This window comes from Myotis nattereri, assembly GCF_964212035.1.
Source record: "Myotis nattereri genome assembly, chromosome: 9".
Taxonomy (NCBI): domain Eukaryota; kingdom Metazoa; phylum Chordata; class Mammalia; order Chiroptera; family Vespertilionidae; genus Myotis; species Myotis nattereri.
The window spans coordinates 66,068,741-66,078,137 of NC_138084.1; the positions used below are offsets into that span (position 1 = coordinate 66,068,741).

Here is a 9,397-nt window from a genome sequence, read left to right on the forward strand (position 1 = left end):
TCTTTCTGAAGTTTAATTTTTATATAATTTGTTACAATAATTTCAAGATTACATGAAAGTTGTAACATCTATAACTTTCACTGAGATTTTCTGAATTCCTAACATTTTGCCACAGTTGTTTTCTATCTACTAGTATCTTATTAATCTTTTTTAGAACCATTCAAGAACAAGCTTCAGACATGCTGTGCCATCACCCACAAATTCTCCAGTGTATCTTTCCTAAGAACAAGGATGCTCTGCAATGTTACCATCACTCAACTATAAAGGAAATAACCATCGATGCAGCAATACTATCTAATCCTCAGATTTCCCCAGAACTTTCCTCCCTGTATCAACCGTCTTTTTTCTTTCTGGTGCAGGATCTATTCCAGGATTAAACATTACATTTACCTTTATTTTATTTCAACCTGGAACAATTATTCAGCCTTTCCCTTTTATGAGTTTGAAAGATTTTTTTTCTAATTTCTACCCATTGTTTATATTTCTGCCTATTCTTTCACATAGAATAATTAAAGTTTTCATTTACTCATAGAATAATCTTTCACCTCCTTAAGTCTCTTCTCCAGGCTAAATCTTCTTAATTGTTTTAATTGCATCAAATATATTATAGTTTTTAGTTTGGTTCTCTGTCTTTTAAAATATAATTCCAGTTCAAAAATACTTTGGTCAAGGCTTCTGATTAGAATAAGCACAGCCAATTTTGTAAATTAGACATATATTTACACCAAAATTTTGGAGAATTTTTGGCATGAGAGACCAATCCTATAGGAGGATTGCTGGCACAGTGTTGTGTGTTTGCCATTGTAGTTGGTTTTGTCTTTTTCAGTCCCATTTCAAGATACATGAAGAAACAAAACTTTGGAGACAATAAGCAGATCAGTGGTTCCCATTTATCTTAGGTGATTATGTGTCAATGCAGATTCATCGCCGTAACAAATGTACCACTCTAGGAAGGAATGTTGATAGTGGGATAAGCTATGCATGTGTGGCGGCAGAGAGTATATGGGAAGTCTCTGTACTTTCCTCTCACTTTTGCTTTGAATCTAAAACTGCTCTAAAAATAAAATACATTTAAAAAAAAGAAGGTATTGATATTAGTTGGATTAGGGTGCTGGGATATCAAGGACTTCTTCCAATATTCATTTTAGTTTATATCTTACATATTTTACAGAATTATAATTATATAGGGTGGGGAAAAAGTAGGCTTACAGTTGTTCATATGGGAAATACAATAATTAATAAATAATAATTCAAGGATAAACTCTGTTTTGCATATTCACAACAGTAAACCTACTTTTGCCCCACCCTGCAGTGTGTATTCCAAGTTAGTCTGTTCTTTTCCCTTAACATTATTTTATAAATCTTTGCCCAATTGCTATAAGGTGCTCATGAGGGCAACTTTCATAACATTCCATAAAACTGATTTTCCATAATTTACCTAATACCAGTATAGTTGTGCATAATTTTATAACTGTATGCCAATATAGATAACCAATGGGATACTTTTATCTCATTAAAAAATCATTTCCTTGCCAAAACCGGTTTGGCTCAGTGGATAGAGCGTCGGCCTGCGGACTGAGAGGTCCCAGGTTCGATTCCGGTCAAGGGCATGTACCTGGGTTGCGGGCACATCCCCAGTGGGAGATGTGCAGGAGGCAACTGATCGATGTTTCTCTCTCATCGATGTTTCTAACTCTCTATCTCTCTCCCTTCCTCTCTGTAAAAAAATCAATAAAATATATTTTTAAAAAAATCATTTCCTTAAAAATATATTTTCAGGAATAGTATTATTGGACCAAAACAAAAACATTTTTACAGTTCACACAGTTACTTTCCTGAAGACTTGGGGCCAATTACAGTGCTATCAGAAATGAATGAGTGTACATATTCCACAAGAAATTCACAAAATCAGATTTTATTTGTATATTTTTATGATATGATCTTCTATATCTTTTTTAAAAATCATGGTAAACCATCATGGGTTTTTGTTGTTATTCTGTTTTCCAAGTAATTGTATTAATGCCAGTCAAGTAGTATACTTTCTGCTTCTAAGATCCAGGTGTATGGATGGTGATATAGAAAATCTGTGATAAACTATGATGGCCTAACTTATTTGTATGGTCAGTCTTTTGTGTAATAATAATTTCAAAATCTCAATATTTTACCCCCAAAAGAGCATTTGTTTTTTTGCTCATGGATATGTGGACCAGTTTTGTTGCAGTTCAGCCTGCTTATACTACTGTTTGAGTGCACATATATTCTTATGCTAAGATACAAGAAGAAGGAATTGTCTCTGTCTAGGATGTGCAGTGTTCAAAGGGAAGAGCTGCAAGAGACAATGCCACAGCAAACAGTTCATGTTAAAGCGTGGGCTGTGAGTAGCACAGTGTCACTTCTGCTTATATTCCACTGGGCAACGCAAGTCAAACAGCCAAGTCTGATAACGGGATAGAGAAATATACTCTACCTACTAATATATACCTCAAGTTACATTGATGTGGATGTTGGTGTATGATAACCCTCATGTGAAGTGAAAACATACTAGGGGATAGTCCCTGAAGCGTCCTCTGCTCACATAATACTCATTCCTTATGTGTTTTCTATCATAGAATTTAACAAGTTTCATTTATATTATTTATTGCTATATTTATTTTCTCATGTAGACTTTAAGTTCCTCAAGAGTAGAAATAATGCTTTGCTCATGATTTGTATATCCCCAGTGCTTAAGGCACAGCACAGCACATATAGGTTCTCAAAACAGAGATGTTGCACTGACTGGTCCAAACTTTTCATGTAATAATGCTCAGCTTCCATGTTCGTTGGTCTTAGAACTTGAAAAAGGTAAGACAAGTTAATATTTTCCAAGATTACTAGATTCCCTGATGTGCCCTCTTTTAATGTAAGAAAAGATTACTACTCATATGTATTTGAAAATTTATTTCAGGACTGCAGGAGAAGAGCAGGCTTTTCATTTGTGCTAGATAATAGGATGAGGAGCATATTAGCACTGCTATCATTCAAAAGTCTGGGTCATATTAAACTGCACTCTTTCAATTCAGTAGAAGCTCTCTGATCCAGCCTGGCTCTGCTTGAGAAGAAGATAAATGTATACCAGGCTGACTATTCTAAGAGAGATATTAAAAGGTTGCCTGCTGAAAAAAGGACATTTTCTTAGAAAATTATAAAAAGAGATTTGGAATCTGGGTGGAGAAATCAAAGTACACATTATCACCACTGAAAAAGTGATGAGATGATTGGGAAGTGGAGGAGAAGAGAAATGTCCAAAGGCAAAACAAATTAGAAAGAAAACTCTTACAGTCAAGGCTCGTATCTGTTGATTACCTAAGGAACAGTGACAATGACACTTACAGTGGTCCCTAAAAATGAAAGCGATTTTAATACTTTTGAAATGTGAATAAAAATGAAGATAATAAGCATAAAATGATATATCTGTTCATAAATGTATGTCTTTATATTATCATGGTCATAAAATATAATTTTAAATATGTTTTACTGAGGAAGGAGCCAACAAAAACAAAGATGCCCAGGACAACTCAGTCTGCCATCGCCCAGGACAGAAGCAGTTCTCTTGATAAAGTCTCATGAACTCAATCAGTGCATATATTTACTGGTAGTACACTGATTCAAAACTCCATAGGGTATTGTCCTTGTCCACATTACATAGACAGAGTTCCAATAAATCGTTGGCCAAGAAGATTCAGTTTCTTCTTACTTACGACATTTTTAGATCATAAAAGTTAATACCTGCATGCTATAAAAATACATTAAAAATCTAAGGTAAAAAATAGAAAATAAAAATCAATATATTTCCATGACCAGAAATACGGGTCTTGGGTCCAAACCCAGAGCAGTTTGTTCCCCCAAAATTTAGGTGTAATAAAGAATTTCCAAACTAAGAGTAAAAACTTGAGCCCTTTACCTGTGATGCACATTCATATAAATAGATATGAAAAGAAACCATAAGCTTCTTATGAAATGTATCTTTCATTGATTTAGTACTGCAGACCCTTGAATAACATTTTGTTCAATGCTATTTCATTATAACATTGATGAAATTCTGTAGGAACTTAACTTTTGTTTATATCAATTTGCCCCTGGTAAAATTGGTTTCATTATATATCATTCCACTTAAAGCAGGAGAACCTGTCAATGATGACATCACTAATCAACAGAGAAATGCATTAAAACCACCAGGAGATATCACCTCACACTGCTCAGAATGACTATCAACAAACAACAAGTGTTGGTGAGGGTGGGGAGAAAAGGGAACTGTTGATGGGAATGCAGATTGGTGCAGCCATTGTGGAAAGCAGTATGGAGATTCCTCAAAAAATTAAAAATGAAACTGCCTTATGACCCAGCAATTCCACTTCTGGGAATTTGTCTGAAGAAACCCAAAACACTAATTCAAAAAAATATATGCACCCCTATGTTCATTGCAGCATTACTTACAATAGGTAAGATTTGGAAGCAGCCCAAGTGTCCATCAGTAGATGAGTGGATAAGAAGCTGTAGTACATTTACACAATGGAATACCACTCAGCTGTAAAAAAGGAAAATTTTACCCTTTGCAACAGCCTGGATGGACCTGGATAACATTATGCTAAATGAAATAAGCCAGTCACAGAAAGACAAATACCATATGATTTCACTCATGTGTGGAATATAATAAATAAACTAACTAGCAGCAAGATAGTGACAGACACATAGATAGAGAGCAGGCTGACAGCTCCAGGGAAGGCTGGGGTGGGGGTTGAATAGATTGAGTAAAGAAAGAGAAGAACTCATGGACATGGAAAACAGTGTGGTGATTATGCGGGTGCTGAAGGTGGAGGAGTATGCTATAGAGGGCGTACATGGTGATGGAAAGTTTTTTAAAAATATTTAAACAACAACAACAAAAAAATAAAGTGAACCTTTACAAGTGATGGGGCACTTCTCTACGTGCCTTTGAAGTTCACAATTTCCACCTACAGGGCCCCGGGACTGCAGCATTCATACCTGCCCATGCCCCGATAAAAGGGGAGCCTGTATTTCTAAAAACATGGTCCATGATGTACTGTTTATGCATTGTTTGTTAACAACAAATGTCTGAATTCATAAATATAAGAATATAGAAACCATTTTATTTATGGAAATCATTCTTTGGGAAGATGCAGTATATTTTTATTTTTAAAAGGTTATATAGCCTGGAAAATCTCAAAGGAGTAGAAGCAGAACTCCCAGTCTCTGGTGGGGCTGGTTCCAAGTTTTCAAAGGAGTAAAGCAATTCTACGTCACTGATAAAGAATAAGGAGGTGAATAAAGCAATGGTATTTGATAAACAATATTTCTGTTCCTATTTTTATCCTTTTTACCTCAAATGCTTTTTTAAAATAAAATGTAGAATGACCTGAGTAATATTTATTTGTGGCCTTTGGAGTACACTCTAGTGTTTTGGAATTTAGGAAAGTTTAAAATGGTAGAGGGCAGGATTTGATTCCACAGCCTGTGTTTTTAGCTGTTCTGTTCAGTTTTCTCCCATGATGATAAATGTGATATTCATAAGAGCACTCATTTCTTTTCTTTCTTTTTAAATAAGTGTACAACAAGCACACTTCAGGTAAGAACACTCACTTCTTAAGAATTACCAGCTCTTCATACTATATAGCACTGCCTAAATTTCTGGCACTGGAGATGTCCATGTGGAGGCTGGGAGGTCACTAGTTGAGATGCTGTAGAGGAGTTGTCTCTATAGGGCAGGAAGTTGGGTTAGATGGTCTTTAGGTACACTTCTAATGTCATGCTTTAATACTAGGGTCTTTACCTCCTGATGTTCATGGACTTGAAGTTGGATGGGCTGTGCAAGAAGTCCATAAACTCTCAAAAGAGTATACAAAATATTTTATGCTTGTGTAATTGTGATTTTCCAGGAAGATAATCATAGCTTTTAGCATATTTACAATCCCAAACCTTATTCAGATGTGTTTGCTGATTATAAATATAAAACTCCAAGTATAAGCTCTTTTCTCTCTTAAATTATTAGCAATAATGATATTTGAGAAAGATTATCAATTAAAATGGGATAATGTTACTAGAGTAACAAATAGTGTAACTTGTTTTGTTTTGTAATAGCTTATCCTTCACAAGGTGCTTTTCTTCATATACTGTCTCATTTAATCTAATACCAGCCCTATGAAGTAGGTAGTATTATTACCATTTTTATAAATGAGGAAACAGGGATTTGGAACCAGGCCCAATTCACTTTGCTATTAAGTAGGGGAGTTAGGACTCAAACCCAGGTCTATTAACATCCTACCCCAATCATTTTCAACATAATATTATTTATCTTTCTACTTCTTTATTATTTACAGCTTTATTATGAAAGAATGGATAAAAAAACTGCATATATTTCAAGTGCTAAATTTGTAAGTTTGGACATTCATATACATCTGTGAGAACATGACATTCAAGAGAATGAACATAGCTGGCATCCCAGAAGGTTTCTTCAAGACCCTTGGTAATTCCATTTGTTCATTCTTTCCCACTGTCTCATTTCTAAGCAATTACATGTTTTCTTTCTGTGACTATAGATTAGTTTGCATTTTTAGAATTTTATATAAATTAAATTATATGTATATTTCTTTCTTTTATGTTTTTACTCATAATTATCTTGAAGTTCATCAAAATTGTTGATTTTATCAATATTTTATTTATTTTTATTGCTGAGTAGACGCTATTGTATGGCTATACCAAATTGGTTTATCTATTTATTTGTTAATGGACAATTACACTCTATTCAGTGTTTGGTGATTACAAATAAAACTCCTATGAACATTTGTGAACAAATCTTTGCATGGAAATATGCTTTCATTTCTCTCGGGTTAATATCTAGGAGTGGAAAGCCTAGGTCATATGGTAGGTGTATAATCAGTCTTTTCAGCTATACCCATTCTGGGTATGTAGTGGCATCGCCTGATTTGGCTTCCATGAATAATAATATTGAACATCTTTTGTGTGCTTATTTGCCATTATTATATTTTCTTTTGTGATGTGCCCCAATCTTTGCTCTTTCTTTATTTGGTTGTTTATTTTTTTAGAGTTCTTGATATGTTCTAAACCCAAGTTATTTTCAGATGTATGATTTTCAAATATTTTCTCCAAGTTGATAGTTTCTCTTTATATTTTTTAAAGAACAAATGTTTTCAATTTTGACATTCAGTTTATCACTTTTTCTATTATTGATGATACTGTTCACGTCATATTTAGGAAATAGTTGCCTTATCCAAGGTCACAAAGATTTTGTTCTAGGTCTTCTTCAAGTCTTATAGTTTCATGTTTTACAATTAGGACTATTATTCTTTTTAATTTTTGTATTTGCTGAAAGTTATAAATCAAATTAACTTTTAAATATATGAATATCCAATTGTTCTAGCAACCATCTACATTATAGAAGAGAAACATGCAAATTGGTGTCACTTCGCTACGCCCACCAGCCAATCAGGATAAGTATGCAAATTAACCCAAAAGAGGTGGCGGTTAATTTGCATATGCAGGCATGGAGCGAAGACTGAAGATGACTGAAGACTGAAGACGACTGAAGACTGAAGAGGCTTGGCTTCTCCGCTGCGACCGGAGCAAAGGCCTGGATCCCGGGTGCCGGAGGAAAACTGGTGCAGGCAGCCAGGGGAAGGAAGGCCTATTGCACGAATCTCTTCGTGCAATAGGCCTCTAGTTTATTATATGTGCATATATTTCCATATTCTCTATTCTGCTTCATAAATGTATATCTCTATTTCTATATTAATACCACACTGTCTTGATTACTGAAGCTTTAGAGTAAATCTTGAAAACACACAGTGTTCTTTTTCAAAGTTATTTTGACTGTAATAGGTCCTTGCACATTTCCATATGAATTTTAGAATTACCTTGCTAATTTCTTAAAAAAAAAAAAGCCTGTTGAGATTTTTGTTGGGATTTTATTGAATCAACTTGAGGCCCAGTGCACAAAAATTCATGCACTTGGGGGCAGAAGGGACAGTCCCTCAGCCAGGCCTGCGTCTACCCGGGGGAATGGGCCTAAGCTGGCAGTCAGACATCCCTCTGGCAGCCTGGGAGTCCTTGGGGGATGTCTGACTAACAGTTTAGACCCACTCTCTACCTAAGCCATTAGTCAGACATCCTTAGCTCTGCTGTGGAGGTGGGAGAGGCTCCCGGCACTGCCACTGTGCTGGCCAGTCATGAATCAGCTTCTGGCTGAGCAGTGTTCCCCCTATGGAAGTGCACTGACCACCAGGGGGCAGCTCTTGCATTGAGTGTCTGCCCCTTGGTGGTCAGTGTGTGTCATAGTGACCAGTCATTCCGGGTCGCTTTGCCATCAGGGTCAATTTGCATAGTAGCATTTTATTATATAGAATAGATCAATTTGGGGAGAATTGACATATGAACAGTATTAATCCAACCCGTTAGCAAAATATATCTTAATGTCTATTTATTTAATCTTCTTTAATGTCTCTAAATATTCTTGATGATTTTTTTTTATTCTAGTGTAGCAATATTGAATATAGTGCATGAGCAGACATCTTTTTCTGTTCCTGAGTTTAGTGAGATAGCACTTAGTGTCTCACCATTAAGGTTTTGTTTTTTAACCTTCCTAGGTGGACCCTTTCCAAGTCCTTTGGCTATAGACAATAACATTTTCTGGAAGCTTTTATTGTCTGCATCTATTAGCATGTAAAGGTTGCAGGCTTTTTCAGCCTCTAGTCTGGGATATATGGTATGAGGCAGGAAAAAGAGCTGGAGAGCTCATGACCATGTCATTCCTTGGGTTTCAAGGTCCAAGTATGCCTTCTTCTCTTCAATTTTCAGATTTTTTAAATGTTTGTTCTGTATACATTCACTAGAAAAAGAATGTCTTTTCAAAAGCACAGATCCTACTTAGTTACCATTTAAAGATATTTAAATGCTAAGAAATAAATATATATTTATCTGTTTACTGACCATGTCTTCATATTTTTCTATCTTCATGTAGATCCATATTTTCATTTTTGTGGTATAATTTTTCTTCTCCCTGAAGGACTTCCTTTAACATTTCTTATACCATGAATCTGCTTAAATAAAATATTTTGGCTTTCCATGCTAATAAGAATCTCTATTTACCTCTACTTTTAAAATATATGCTTGGGTGGGTGTAGAAATTCTGATTTGAAAGTTTTTCTTCTCTTACTTTAAATATGTTGTTCCAGTATCTTCTTATTTGCATTGTTTCCAACAAGAAATCTGCGTCATTGATTTATTTATTCCTTTTATATAACAAGTCTTTTATCTTTGGCTGCTCTTAGGATTTTCTGTAATAGCTAGTGAAGGGAACATCTTTTCATATATCTGTTGGGTGTTT

At 35.1% G+C, this 9,397-nt stretch overlaps 1 long non-coding RNA gene across 1 annotated transcript; it reads left to right on the forward strand.

Moving 5' to 3' along the window:
* Positions 1 to 3,278: 3,278 nt before the first annotated feature.
* Positions 3,279 to 9,140, forward strand: LOC308524007. Its single transcript, XR_013996383.1, has 4 exons — positions 3,279 to 4,478; positions 5,201 to 5,333; positions 6,375 to 6,520; positions 7,436 to 9,140. It is a non-coding gene; the product is annotated as an uncharacterized lncRNA (long non-coding RNA).
* Positions 9,141 to 9,397: the final 257 nt, after the last annotated feature.